The sequence below is a fragment of the Accipiter gentilis genome, chromosome 28 (assembly GCF_929443795.1).
Source record: "Accipiter gentilis chromosome 28, bAccGen1.1, whole genome shotgun sequence".
Taxonomy (NCBI): Eukaryota; Metazoa; Chordata; class Aves; order Accipitriformes; family Accipitridae; genus Astur; species Astur gentilis.
This window is the reverse complement of record NC_064907.1, coordinates 6,326,995-6,342,646: the sequence shown is the minus strand read 5'-3', so window position 1 is coordinate 6,342,646 and position 15,652 is coordinate 6,326,995. Positions and strand designations below refer to the sequence as shown.

The 15,652-nt window shown below is 38.1% G+C and overlaps 1 protein-coding gene across 1 annotated transcript in view; it reads left to right on the top strand.

The window, feature by feature from the left end:
- KIF26B (kinesin family member 26B) overlaps positions 1–15,652 on the top strand; it is a 312,864-nt gene that overhangs the window by 126,850 nt on the left and 170,362 nt on the right. The window lies entirely within an intron of this gene.

Here is a 15,652-nt window from a genome sequence, read left to right as displayed (position 1 = left end):
ACTGTCTTTATTAATTTTTTAGTAAAAATGGTTTGCTTAATGGGCATAGCAGCTAATAAGTGAAATATCCATTATCAACAATGGAAATAGTTTTCTGTGCAGAAATATGCTCTGCAGGATATAATCTGCATATATTTGCAGAATATAATCTTTTTAGCCCAGTTGAATCCTTATGTAACTGAAGAAGTTGAAATAATCCTTGTCTCTTAATGCTTTTCAATAATTACAAGACTGACTTGGGAAGAGTTGTGGAAGTAATGAAATAAGACAATAAGCTATTTTTACAGCACTTCCAATCCAGTCTAGTGAGAGATCTGAATTTCAAAACATGGAGTGAACTTTTGAGTGAACACCTCAGGCATATTCAGATGAATTTCCTACCCTTTAGAGAGCCAACTATTAGTAATTCCACATGATTCTATTTTATTTTAAAGGTAAATGGAAAACTTATGAAGTTGTTGGGCTCTGTAAATCTGGAAAGAAGATTTTCCTCTCCTATTTTTCCTCACAAACATGAGGACTGCATATGTTCAGTCAGTGTCACACAAGTGAGTCATTAAGAGGATTAAGAATAGCATTTTAGAAGATCCAGTGAATATTGTTTGGGGCAGCTCTGCCATTTTTTCTCTACAGATGTGATGCTGCAATAGCAAGTGTGAATGATGACAGTGGTCTCAATTTGCTGCCCTTTTCTGTTTAACTTCAAGTTTAAATTAAAGTTGCTGAATGTACTCATATGGTAATATCTAACCAGAGTGCAGATTGGGATTAGCACATATGTTAGCATGAACTGATTTATGAAGATGGTTTAACTCATTCTTCTTCATTGTTTCACTGTTTTATGCTGAGAGAATTAATTTGCTCTTAATATACTCTGCTGAAATGTAGGAAACTAATTAAATTTACTCAAAATCTGTAGTGCGTATCACAGCATTTTAAGAACTCTGTTAAGTTTCTAGCTGATGGTTTGAATCCTTGGGTATGCTTGGCCCAGCAGAGATCTCATGTTTAGACTGTTTATTTTTAAACTGAATGCCTGGTTCAGTTTGGGGTATTGCATAATTACATTAATATCACTTATATAAGTCAGTTTTGTTCTGGGCTTCAAGTTATATCATCTGCTGACAGTTCGAGCAGCAAATCCAAGCCAGTTGTTCACTGCTTGACCTTTTGACAAGAAAATGCACAACTTGTTTTCAAAATGTGGATCTCTCATTAATTTTTGTTTTACAACTTATGTGTCTATTTGCATTTTTATAAAGTGGTGGTAAGAAGTGTGAAAACCCACATGTATGTGTATTATGAAATACAAAGTAGAAGGCAGTGGTTGTCAAACTCATTAATGTGGTGCGCTGTTTACAATATGAAACAGTCATTTGTACCAGGCATATGAGTTCTAAACTTTTGCTTTTTCTGATTGTAAGTGGCACACGGAGTACTGACTAGCAGCTATGCCTGGTTTTTTTGAACGTGTGTCACATATGATGTTGTCATGGTCAGTAAGAAATTATTACACAGCCAGGGAAATTTGCTAATGTGAAGCTGAAGTTGGAAGTAGAAGAGTAGAAAATATTCTTTTAAAATTTGAATAATGTCCCACAGTATTCCACTCTAAGTTCCCAACAAGGAAAGCAAACCTCAGATGAGGTTCAGATATGAAAGTCATCCATCATCAGGAAGAAACCCAATTAACTAAAATGCTGCAGTATGGAGGAAATGTCAAGGCATCCATGGGAACTTTTGGTTGTAATTACTTGAGAAGCATCAGGAGTGCAATACTGGGAGCTCATAATTTTTCTGTTCTCAGGCACTGCTAGCCTAACAGTGATACTCACTTGACTGGCTTACAGCTGGCATTGAGCTATGGAGAAGTGTCTGAAGGCCACAGTGACTTTCAATCTTTTGAAAAGCCAGGAGACTTATCACTTGTCTCAGTACTTGACTGTTATGTTTCATGATGTGTAGCTGAACAGATTTCCAAGCCAGCTAAAGGGGCTGCAACCTATGAATTGTCATTTGTCGGGATATCGCTGCAAGAGAACTTATGATATGTCAGGATTCCCATGGGACAGTATGTGAGTGTTTTAAAGGAACAAACATTGAAAACTGTCTAAAGTGCTCTGCTGGTAGGCTTATGAATAATGGATGATACAGGTATGAATAATGAATTTCTAATGGTGATTCTGACACAGAAACTGAATTCAATCGATTGTACTTGTAAGGATAAACACCAAATTTGCCTTTCTGTTCGGGGTTATCACTCATTTTTGTCTCAGATATCCTCCAATCCATGCTAATTTACCATCATCTTGCTTCTTAGTACACATTTGTGATGAAAATAATTCATTTAGTGAATGTGAAATTATGGTAAGATTCTTTACACAAAAAGAGCATTTTAGGATTTTTACATGAGTAAACTTTTGCCTCCAGTTTGGATCTTTGTCATAAGACGCACTACATTTTTGGGCCATCGCAGTCTCAGGTCTACTAACCTCTTGCCTTGTGTCCTCCAAGCGCAAAGTAGGAGTGTGCCACCTCCAGTTAAGAGAAAAGTAATATGCTGGTGGTGATGATGCCAAAGAACTGAGGGAAAGGCCTTCCGTTGCTCATCTCCCTGGCATCTTTGTAAAGCTCTAGCAGGTCAAGGGGCATTGTACTGAACCTTGTTCCTATCTATGCTGGTTTCTACATGGAGAAAATTTCTGGGACTCTGACTTCAGCTTTGGCCTGGCTACTCCATAAACAAGCCTGCCCTTCTGAATAAAACTTCACTGTTGTGGCTGGGCTGTGGAGTTTTAATAGTCTCTCAAAGGGTGATAGCATGGTGCGGGAACTAGAACTCAAAACTGGACCAGAGCTTTTCAATACAATACCTAAAAGTTTTGGGGATCTTGGTATTCTTCCTTGTTTGCCTTGTCACAGTAAGCTTGCTTTCTTGGAAAGGAAAAACTTTTATTGCATCAGGACAAAGGAGAAACTTAAAGGCCCATTTCACTTTGGACCTCAAAAAAAGGTAAAAATTTTTGAGAAGGAGATATTTTTAAATGGTAGTCTTGAAAATTGTTTCCTGTTGCTGGTCAGGAAATATAACAGTGTATCTTGAACAAAAGCCCGCCTCGGTCTGAAATCAGATACAGTCATATTTGGATTAATTGAGCCTAATGGGAATATAGATAATCTTGAAAGTAGCCTGAAAAATCTGTTCTAGGGATCATTTTCCATGTCTTTATGCAGCTTGAACACTAAGCAGGGCCACACAATGCTACTGTTGTAGGTGTAGCAAGGCATGTTTTCCAAATGAAATGCAGAAATGTCTGGATTTTTTAAAAACTTCTTATTTTGAGACAAAATGAGAATAGAAAACCTTAGCTTCATGTATAACTGACATGTAGCTACTCAGCATGGGATAAGCTCTAGTTACAATTACCTCCATTCTTGGAAAAACTGCTGGTGACCCTTTCCACACCCATTCTCCATCCCAGTGTTGTTTGGCAGCTGGGGGAGGAGGAGGTGAGGCAATGCCTTACTGGCAAGGGGTATTGTGAATGTTGTGTTCAAAATGCTGCTGAATGCTCCACAGATTTCCCTTCCACTCCTGAGAATCTTTTTTGAATCTTTTTAAAAATTCTGGTACATATTGCATGAACCACAAAGCTTTTAGGAGGACAGTATTTGTAGGTCCCTCTTGTTAAAGCCACTGTGCTGTTTTGATGACTTAGCACTCCAGAGTCTCATGCCTCACTGTTTTTTTGCACGTACGTGATAAACTGTCAGCTTATCATGCAACTTTTGATGATTGCTGGTTTTCCTTATAGCTGCAATATTATGTGACTTTTGTTGAAACTTAAAGTAATGAGCTAGTCTGCACAATCTTTCTGCTTATGGGGAAAATTTTTAAAGCCCAAAGGCTTAGAATCCAGGAACACCAGGGCTTTTCCTTAAAGGCTGTGTATTGGTTTAAATTAGTCATACCATTTTAAGGTCCTGGCTTGAATTTTTCGGAGGTCTGGGGGAAGCTCACAAAAACAAACTTTTCCTGGCATTGCAACACGGTTTGTCAGAACACATGCAGCAAAAGCAGGTAAGAAACAGAGGCAGCAGATAGTAGAGAAGGAGATGGGTTGGAGTGGGTGTCCCTGTACCACAGAGCCCAGCTTTGGCTTGGGAAGCTCCGTGGGAGAAGCATCTGATTTGTATCAGTAGTCTGGCTCTAAGTGGTGTAGCTGAAGTGTTATGCTAGCAGATGTGGAGCCAGGTCTGGAATCTCCCAGAGGGTGAAAGCTGCTTGTCCTGTGCCCTGTGCCTTTCTGAAGAAAGTTCTGTTGAAGTTTTAAATGTTTTTAAGTGGTCTGAACTGCAGATGACTCGGATGACAGTGCTTTTTCATGAACTGCTCTTTCAAGCCATGCAGTGGTTCCCTGGCTTAGGCACTGCTTGAGAAGTCCTCGATGTCAAGTATTGGTGACCTCAACATCCTTAAGAGAAAATTATTTTCTGAGATTTAGGTGAAAACATATTTTGGTTTCTTGCTGTCTAAACTATGCAGAACCTAACAAGATTTTCTTTCATTAGCTGAACAAACTAAACTTAATGGTTAAATTGCAGTCAGTCTCGGACATTTTGAAGAACTATATATTAACAACCATGATCAGAATTTCTACTCTTTTCCCTCATCCTCATCATATACTGCATAAGAAATATGTAAAAAGGGGAATGTTAAGATAAAAGATCCATAGACTGTCTTTCGGTAGGAATGCTCGCAGCAAGTTTTAAAACATCTGTAAATAATTTTCACAAATATTTCTACCTTCAAAGCCTGTCTTGGGGCTGACTAGTAGGGGAAATTTCAATCACAATGATCTCAGTCAACCTGAAAGACCATGAAACAAATATTTAAAATTGGCACCTAGGTTTGAGTGCACAACTTCAGGGGCTGTTTTTTCAAATTTGCTCAACATTCATCAGAAATGTAGGAGATCTATGTTCATAGTCACTGTTTTTCTGTGCTCCCCATTACTGTGAGAGCCCCAACTAACAGGCCATTTCTGCTTCCTGTTGTTGGTGTTATTTCACGTGTATAAAGTAAATGCCAACCAAAAGGGAATCTTGACTCTCCTGCAGCCAAAGGTGGCTGGCAGTTGGGGCATAAAGAATACTCTTTTTCTATGGTTCAGTGTAAACAAAATAAAAATGTCCTAGCAGGAAAGACTGCGTGAGCTACATGCAAGAATAGCCAGTGCCTAGTAGTGGAGGCAATGATCTGATACAGAATAAAAAAATTAGGACTTAAGTGCCACATCTGGATGAGGGAAAGCAAAGGTATTTGAATGATTTCTAATTTTGCATAGTAGTTCTATCTTGGGTGCCAAACAATTTCCAGTGATTTTTTTTTTTTTTTTCCAAAGCTGACACATTCCCTATGGCAGTTTTGTTTGAATCTGTTCGTATCTTTTGATTACAAAAAGGTTCAGCAACAAGATTCCAGACAAAGTCCATTTTTAATAGGAAGTCTGTAGGGTACATGTCCGAAACCATGGTGTTTGAATCTTTAGATACTTGCACGCTGCTGCTATTTAAACAAAAACTTAAGAAAACGTATCCATGTTTAGACCTGTGTTGGAAATCTAGTTGTGATATGTTTAATTTGGCATTGGGCTGTAAACAGAAATAATTTGAATCTTCATGCCAATTAGATCCACTGTAATTTGGCTGCAGATCAATAGATTTTATTCATAGCTCAAAATACAGATAATGGACCCTGATTTTTAAACAGGATTTTGGGAGCGTTCCATGGAGCTACAAAAAGAAGTAAGCTAAAATTACCCTTAGATTATCATAGAATACTATACTTGCAGGGGTGTGCCATCTGCTTAGCCTCAAAGTACGTAACTGATAAAAAGGATGTAAATCTTCCTCATGTTCCCAGTGTCAAAGTAATCCACTTCAGATGTAGAGGGGCATTTACCTTAAGTTAACAAATATAGTTTTCTGGACTAAACGTGTTTTAAAAATAATTATTTAGAACAATGTGAAGTAAAACATTACTATCCGGGAACAATTTATTGACCGTTGAACAGAGAAATTAAGATTCCAATCCACAAAAGGTATGTTACTTTGATGATATGTCCGTATTGAAATATGCTACACCTGCTTCTGTGCGCTGCACAAAATGAGTGTTTTCTGATCTGCACTTGCCCCACATATGGTATGTTTAGTATTGATGGTAATGGCAATCACTGAATAATATTATTGAAATGGTCATCAAGATTTCAAGTTTCTTGTGTAACTAGCCTTTCAGAGCCTTGAGAAATCTCGATAATTTTCTAAGTAAAGCTCCCCTTTCTTCCCTTAGTCTTTGGGAAATTTTGAGATACTATGTTTTTTCTCTGTGATGCAGTCCCCAATTCCATGTTATGAATATCTGGTACTGTAAAGCAAAGAACACATACCATGAAATTTTTTGTGCTTAAGAGATTATTTTAAAATAGATGTCTCCTTATTTTAAAATACTTGTGTCCTAGGTATAATTCATTATATTAATTGTTTTTAATATATATTGCCTGAAAAGCAGAATCTTAGAGTTTTTCAAATTCCTGTAATGATCTGTGGTGTGGTGTTTATTTACAACTTTTTGTTTCTGTAAATGTGTGAGTGCTTTGCATAATTTTCATTTTTACTTTTTTTATGTATACAAGTTTATGAATTTCCATCTAGAATTCATTTTCCCTATTAATTTTTAAATGATCAGTTATGTTCAATTTTTAAATTAAAAAAATTCATCTGGGAATACAGTACATTTATATGTGCTTTTCCCTCCTTTTTTTTCTGTCTGCTTATTTTCTCAATTACAACTCCCTGAAAATTTATGGTAACCAGGGACTCCATTAGCTAGTAAGCAAACACTGTCCATCTCTCTCCAATCCTAGAGTCAATAACTGATTATATTACAATGAAAAGAGCCAGTAATGCAAACACCTACTTAATCTACTTCATGCAATGTACATGCTTCGTAGAAGCTCTGTTATGTAGTCTCTGTCGAGGCAGAAGAAGGTAACCAAGACGCTTCCTGTCTTCAGTAGTTAGCAATGGCCTTTGTCTGATGTTTCTGAGATGTTGCCTTAGCTTAAAGTTTGCTTTCTCTATTTGTACCTCACTGATTGCTGCTATTACAGATGAGAAGCTTTAGACCTGTAAATGACTGTACTGGCGCCATTCTTGCTGCAGCTCTCATGTCTTGGATGTTATGTACTGATAAATGCTTTGCATTCCTGGGAAGAATATTGGATGCTGATGATAAGGCACTGAGGCACTGGTTATTTTTGTGGTTTGCTAAGGAAGGAGGCAATTTTTCATGGATTTGTATTACTAATTGTCCTAGGTGTTTTCAAGCATTCAGTACAAAAGTACCTAGGTGTATGGAAGCTGAACTCCTGCTGCTCTCCATACACTATGCTAAAACAGAGGTAACTTCTTTTCTACTTCTCGCCACGTCTTGTGATTTCCTGCTGATTTCAGTAGATCACAAAAGGGGACGCTAACTAAGGATAGGTTTGGCCTTCTAATTTCTAAGAGGTGGGTTTTGGGGTGCCAGAGTCCTTGTTACATGAACACCCCGTTCCCTGCTGATTTAGGAAAACTTAAAAGGAACTCAGGCTATTTCCTTCCCTTGGCACTGCCTTTCCCTACACCTGACATGTACATTGAGAAAAATCGCTAGCAGCATATACAGTAATCCCTCAGCACCTGTTACCAAAGTCTCTTGGTGTTTAATCTTGCCTTTTAGTCTTAGGGCAGTGGAAATAAAAATGGTCAGCATTAATCTTCTGACTTCTAGTATAGTTGTGACTGCCAACTATAGTATAGGCAACCTCGTGTTGATTTACTGTTTTGCATATTTCTTGCTTCCCTTAAACCTGACATAAGAGTTTTGATTTATAGTGTCTCTATCTTGGCTTGTGGAGAGAGAAAGATGAATTGATGTAGTTGCACTTTCTATAGCAGAAAATTATATGCACCATCAGTTGTTTTTTCCCTCTGTTTTTAACACCATCAAACTAACCTTCACTCAAAGAGATCATAAATCCATAGTAAGAAGACTTTTTCCTAAACACCTGGAAGTTCAGAGTGGCAAACTTTGTATTCTGATTACTGCTTTCCTGTTACAAGAAGTACTGTTACAGCGCTGTCCCAGCAGCCTTGAAATTCCAGCTGTGATTTACCCTGTCTGTAGAGTTCTCCACCACCTGCTCAAAGAGTCAGTGTTTTTTTTAACCTTGAGCGCAATCTATTCAGCTGCTGAATGGTTTTTCCTTACAATTACCAGTGAATACAGACCATTTTATTTTCCTTGCTCATAGAATAAAAACTCCAACAAGAAAATGGGTTGAAATGTTGAAGTATTTGTTTAATGCCAAATAATTTAACATTAGGTAGACAACTGCCAGTTGGGCTTGTATATAAGCATCCCTGGGATGTGATTATAAAATATGATAAGACCACAGTAAACCTGCGTACATGACTAGGTGGATTGTGGCAAATAGAGATTTAGAACCTCACCTCTTTGCTCAGCTGTAGATTGAACATGATGTCCATTTTACAACTGCTGCCCATTGCCATATTTCAGTCAAGCTATTAGTTTGGTCTTTTCTGAGTAACTCAAGTTCATGATTACATGTGTGCATTGCATACAGGATGGGCTCCAGAGCATTCTACCACGCATCCTGATTTGACATTACTAGCTGCCTTTCAGGAGACAGACCTGTTAAAGGATAAACCAAGAAACTAATGTACACATTTAGGAAATAAGTAGTTACAGGAACATTGCAGCTAATGGTTTCCCTGTGAATGCATTTCTTGAGATTTCATTACTTTGGGCTGTAGCTTTAGAGGTTTTCTTATGATTGGGGAATTCTAGAGGGAATTCAAGTGTATTTTCTGTTGTTTAATAAAGAATTGGCAGCAATTTCTTCAGTCAAAGTGTTGACAGGGTCTGCCTCTTCTATTCAGCTGTCTATTTTCAGGAAATTAATAGAAAATTTCTTTAAGATCTCTATTCTTCTGGTTAACATTGGTCAATGGATTCAGATGTCATTTTAGGGTATAGTCAGAGAGATTCACATAGACTGAATATTAGTCATCCTCATTTCTTTGAATAACCAGGCTAAAAACTACTGCTGATAAATAGTGAGGCAATCTTTGGTTTTATTATCCCAACAGTCATGACAGAAAGGAACCAAGGTAGTTACTCTGTTGTGAGAATTACAGCAGTAATCTCTTTGAATCTAAGAAAGAATCCTGGATAAGTGAAAACTGTGGAAATTTAGGCAAAGACAGAAAAGACAATATTAGCAAAAGTTATTTCCATTTCTTTTCGGAATACCTCTTTGTATGCAAATAAAGGGAGAAATCAGCCAGCCTTTTACTGGAAAGGAAAAAGTACATAGAGAGAAATTACACAGTATTGTGTCTCTTGTTCAAGCCATCTATAAGCAAGCTGAGTTACTAACCTGTCCACGATAGAGCATATCAACACTGTATGAAAGTTCAAATTTGCCTGTTTCTCCTTTTGCTTTCTATTAATGAAAGAGAAACAAATTAATGTGAATCTAAGCTTTTTCACTGCAATAGCTATTCCTTTTCCAGCTCTCCCACCATGTTTGTCCCTTCCTACAGCAGCATCAACCTTTTATTAAGACAGAACTACTTTAATTCAGCTATGTGACGTTGTGGAAATATCTGACTAGTTGTGCAAGGTGAAAGACATCTGAGTTATGTCCAAATATGTATTTCTAAAATGTGCAAGATAGCACTGTTCAGAGATTCCCAAGGGCCCCATGGCCTTTAGTTCAGGGCAGTTAATTAGCCCTGGACTTCCTGTTTGAACCTTGCTTATTCTGATTTATTTTGGTTGTCTCCATAGGACACTACACAGTAGGGTGTGTGCTCCAAAGCTGGCATTTCTGTTGGCCTCCTTTGAGTTGTAAGTGTCTTTAGGTTTCACACACAGAGATTCTTGGTTGGTTTTTGTTGTGTGGTTGCCCCCCCCTCCCTGCATGCATGAAGGTCAGAAGTGGACTTGCATAATGAAAGCTGAGAATAATAATCCTATGATTCCACAGGTTGAAGAGAAACATTCTGTATTGCAGAACTTGTGAAATAATGTTGTGAACTCCTAGGAATGAGGAATACATATATCTCTTGAATCAAGCTATGCATGGGAATGGGACTAGAAGGAAGGAAAACAAAATAAGACTCTGAAAAGGAAATATAAGTATTTCACTAAATCATGAAATTCTGGGAGCACCAGTGAACTATATGCCACTATTTATGGGTTTAGTGGAACAATCCAGGTCTCCAGGAACAATACTGGACTTGACATTAATCCAGGGCAAACAGGAAAATACCAGGGATGGGATACAATTTAAAAAAAAAATAAAAATATGTATTGCCAATGAGTGTAGGATTATGGAAAACAGGTTTTGGGTCATATTGGCTTGAATTGTTTTTCCTGAAGTGATTACGTATTTAGTTAAAGTACAACTGATACAATATAATCTCTGTGGATTTCCCTGATCTAACACCCTGTGAATTCTTGATTAATACTTTACAGCAACACGAAACAAATTGGGAATGCATTAAATAGACTAAACTAGATGAAATATGTATTATATTAAATGATTCTGCTCCTGTTGGGATTCTGTGGAGATACAGAATGCCATTGGGCATTAACTGGAAAAATATTGTTAAAGCTTTCAGGTGGTGTTGGGAAGGTTGTTAGTAACAGATTGCTTAGTCCTCTGGACCAACAATAGGTGTTACATCAATGCCAAATGTCATATCATAAATCCAATAGTAAAGAATGTAGACCATGCTTACAGAATAGGAACCTATGTACTAAGAAGCGCTTACTGGAAAGGATCTCCGTGTCACAGTTAATTAGTTGCATATGAGCGCACAGTGGGACACTGTGGTCAGGAGGGCTAATAGAACTCTTGAATATCTGTAAGAATAAGAACATATGAAGAGAGACTGGGAAGTTACTTTAACTCTGCATTAGGATTAGATATGGCCACTGCTAGAATACTCTGTCTAGTTCTGATGTCCACAGTCAAGAAAGATGTTGAAAAAATGTAGAAGCCTCAGAGAAGAGACACTAAGATGATTAGAAGTTTGGAAAACATGCCTTCCAACAGCTTGACTTTAGTTTATCAAACAGATTTAGAAAGAGATGTGTTGACAGTGTGCAGGGAACCTCTACAGGGAACAGAAATGTGACACTAGAGGATTCCAGTCTAGCAGACAAAAGCATGTCAAGATGTAATGGCAGGAAGTTGAATCTAGACAAACTCAGAATCATAATGAAGTGTGCATGTTTAGGAAGCATGTTTAGGAAAGGGCAATGACCTGCTGAAATGAACAAGAGTAGCAGAGAGTTCTCTTTTGGTGTCTGCTTTTTAAATTAAAATTGATATTTGAATGAAAAAGGCTGTAGTTAACCACAGTTTGGGGGGGCTTTAAGAGATTTAATGTAGGGATGATCCATTGCTTTTGCTGGAAGTTTCATTAGAGAGTCATAATAGTCTCACTTAATCTGGGAAGACATACTTGTGTGTGAAGGTGCAGCAACAAGGAATTTTATTTCTGCTCCTTTTTCAGACAGCAACACTGTAACAAAGCACAAGAAAAAATTTCCATGAAGAAAAGGGTAAATTATTAATTTTCTTAATTTAGCTAGGAGTGATTAACAAGTCAGTCTTTTAATTGGTGAGGTTTTTTGTAGATGAACTTCTAAGGTCTGGGTTTTGGTTTTTGTTTGTTTGTTGTTTGTTTTTTTTAAACTGCCAGTATCTGGAATTTTCATTTTTGCCTTTTTATGCAACAAGATGTGGGAATCTTTGGGGTTTTCGTAGTTTCTCTGGGCACGCATATGCTTTAGTGGTGTATTGTTTCCCTGTTCTTTTGAGATTCCATCAGTTTCTTGTCTGTTTCAGAAAGTCCATCAGTATATATCATTAAAAAAAAAAAAAAAAAGCCTTCCTGAAGTTATAAATGCTTTACTTCTTCCTTTGCCTCTTCAGTTGAGAACATCAGTCAGCAAGGGTGACAGGCGTTCATTGCTGACACAAGTAGATCAGTAAAAATCATACGAGTGGGAAAGAGCATCCTAATAGTTTGACATATAAATGAAGAGGTGAATTTAGCAGCCAAAGCTGAAATAAAAACCATATTGTATCTGAAAGCAAAGGCTTTGGGACAAATGTCTGTGCTTTAAAATTACTGAACTGATGAAACCAATGCAGAAAAACCCCACCCCGAAACCAAAAAATCCAAACCCAACCAAAAAAAATCCCAGCTGTTCTACTTGGTGGCTCATAAAATCTGAATAAAGTCCTTCAAGGGCTCTTTTTATAGGGAGAGACTATTTTTTTGTATGAGTAGTTATGGTAGCATCTGGTTCCCATCTTTGGGAATTCAGAGAATCCACAGGCACCGACATGCTGTCTGCTGCAGAGAAACTCTACAACACAGATAAATGCTTCAGACAAGTGCGCAGTATGTAATGTAATTGTCTGCATGCTGGAAAGATGCTGGGGTTTGCTGGGAGGAGGCAAAATCTGAATCAGTAATGTTTGATTAACATAAGCAATAGGAGCAGCCCTTGCATAAAATTTCCTTTGCTCACCTGTGAAGAGTGGACTGATAAACTAGCAACACCTGAGTCAATAGGATTAATTGGTCAGAGAAGGTAAGCTAGGCATACTGCAGGCAAAAGGAGTCAGTGGGTTTTCACAGGGGCTATATCCTTCACAGAGGGTCCAAACAATGGGATCAGTAAACTAATTGTCAACAAAATTGAGCAGGAAATATCAAGGGCCTTTTATGAATAATCACATTGGATTTAGTAACTGTTGAATGACAAAGGAAAGAAGAATTTGTCCGAGTTATTTCTCGCTCATCACAATTGTCATTCTAATGCCTTATTCTTTCTACAAACAGGATTTGTATGTAAGAATTAGTCACATTGTTGTCTTATGCGAAATTATATTATATAATGGTAAGAGTTTGTTACACATTATTGACATCTGGTATCACAGGAAGCAAAATCTTCAGGATGCCTTGAACGTGGCCACAGACACAGTGCTGATTTTTTTGCTTATATTGTGCTCAGCACATTGTTTTTGCTTAGCGAGTAGTATGATAGAGCAAATAGAGAGGACATGTAAAAATTTTGCTTCCCTTATGGCTGGAGATGGACTCAACCTCGGTTTGAGTCAAAACCAAAATGCATTGAAGTACAACTCTGTGCTGGAATGAAGCTTACCTTCCTGCCAGGACACCTGCTTATGCACATATATATGTACAGAAGAGGTGATAGCAGATATCCTTTGTGCCTCAGGGAAATACCATTGTACTGTGCGAATATGCCTGACTTTTGTATAGTAACCTATCTCCAGGAAACTGGAGAAATGGGTTCTAGGCCTCCCTGAACCTGAAAAGAGTAAAAAATGACAGCTCATGCAACCCAAAGGAATGTCTTTAAATGATACGCAAGGGTGGAATAGGTTCTCATTCCAATAATGTCAGCTGAGGATGCTGCACTGTGTGGGGAGGAGTGTGAAATCCACAGGGCCACTGGCAGCAAAGTGAGAGGGAGTAAGCCCTTCCCTAGACCCGGAGAGCAGGGCTGGGCAGGTGCTGTCGCTGCCATTCACTTCCTCCAGCAGCCATGCCTAAAATAAGAGAGGTGCCAGCCATTATGTGTGACTTTGTGACTATACCCAGAAAGAAATTTGGGGCTGTGACTCCCTTTTCCACACAGGTGCCTTGTTCTGTGCTGCAAAAGTGCTGTGGTCTAGGAGAGAGACATTGTTTCAGAAATGTCAATCTTCATTACTTCCTATGGGTCAGCTTATATGTTTGCAGCATGCCAAGCTGGGATGATGTTCAACCAAATGCCTCAATCTTCCTATATTCAGGTTAGGTACCAAATTTCTATACACAGAGGTTTTGACTTTCCCATTAATAGAGTTGCTAAGAAATTGCCACGCCTAAGGATGGCATGGATCTAGGCTGAAGTTTACACCTGAACCAGAAAGGTATGTTCAGACTAAAAGTTTCAGGTTTTATTTGCGTTAAAAATAACAAGTACATTGTTAATACAAGAATCATATATTCCTAGAATAAAAAATTCAAAATTGCTGAAGAGACCAGGTTTCCAAGAGCACTGAGATGCGAATGTTTCAGGAGCCTAGGTCCCATTTTCAAAAATTATTGACGTGCTTACAAGCTTAAGTAACAGTGACTACCACTGGAATCTGGATTCCTGCACATGTAGGTAACTTCTGAAATTGTACCTGTGAAGTGATTACAGCTTTTTCAGTACTTCCAGGAGGCAGATTTTATAGCTGTGTTCTGATTCAGATTTATCTCTGGTTCTGCCATAAAGCACGGTTCTTGAATTTTGAAAATTATGTTTATAATTAATTCCTAACAAATAACTACACTTAAACCCCAAACGCATTATACAATATGTTAGCTCCAAGGGACAATATCCTAAATGAAAACAGATCCTTTTCTTTTTCTTCATGCCAGCTCTTTGTTTAGCAGTATGGCAATTGCACACACATATCCCAGATGTTCATGGAAACAAAATTCCTCTTTAATTTACAGCAGAATCTCATTTTATCCCTTGCTGGCTTTGTATTTGTCAAAGACACAAATGTTTAAGGCCTTATACTCAAATATGCTACAGTGATATTTTGCATGCCTCTTAAAAGCTAATGTTTGTAAAAATCACAGAATAATTCAGATTGGAAGAAACACCTGGAGGTCATCTAGTCCAGCTCTCTGCTCAGGTCCGGTTACATCAAGTTGCTCAGGGCCATGTCTCATGGAGCTTTGAACATCTCTGGATGGAGTTTTTAGAGCTTCCAAGTCCCTGTTCCTGTGGTTGGGCATGCCCACGGTGGAAAAAAAATAAATCTTTATGTATAATTTGAATTTCCTGTGTTGCAATTGGTGTCTTTTGCCTCTCCTTCTGTCCCTGTGCACCTCCAAGAGTGTCTGGCCCTGTCTTCTCTAAACCCTCTCATCAGTTGTAGAGAGCACTAAGAACTCCACCTGCTCAAGGCTAAGTACATCCAGTTCTCAGCATCTCCTCATATGTTACATGCCTCCAGCCCCTGACCATCCTACGTGTTCATCTCGGTGGACAAAGAGATCATTGTCTCATTGGACAGAAGATCATAGAGATATGCCTTCAGTGAGATACTGTTCTAGAAGTATAAACTGCTTATATATGAAATCTGACTATTGTGCAATTCATTTTTGCTAGGACTGGTCTTAGAGATCATGCTCAAAATCTGAACTTTAAGTTTCAGGTTCTAATCTCTGATGCTATATTTTCCATTGCTTCTGCCTGAGAAATACATAGTCAGGAGAGAGTGAACTGATTATATATTTGGTAAGATGTGTGATTTCAGATTTTAGATGTAGGAATTTCTGTAGCTACTCTTTGCTCTTCTTGTAGTGAACATGGGTAATACTATGGAACACCCATGACGGTTCACTCGTATTTGCTTTGCAAAGTCTTTGGCTGGGAGTCAAACAGCAGTGACAGCCCGAGCCTCTGTTTCACGTACTCAGGAACTAT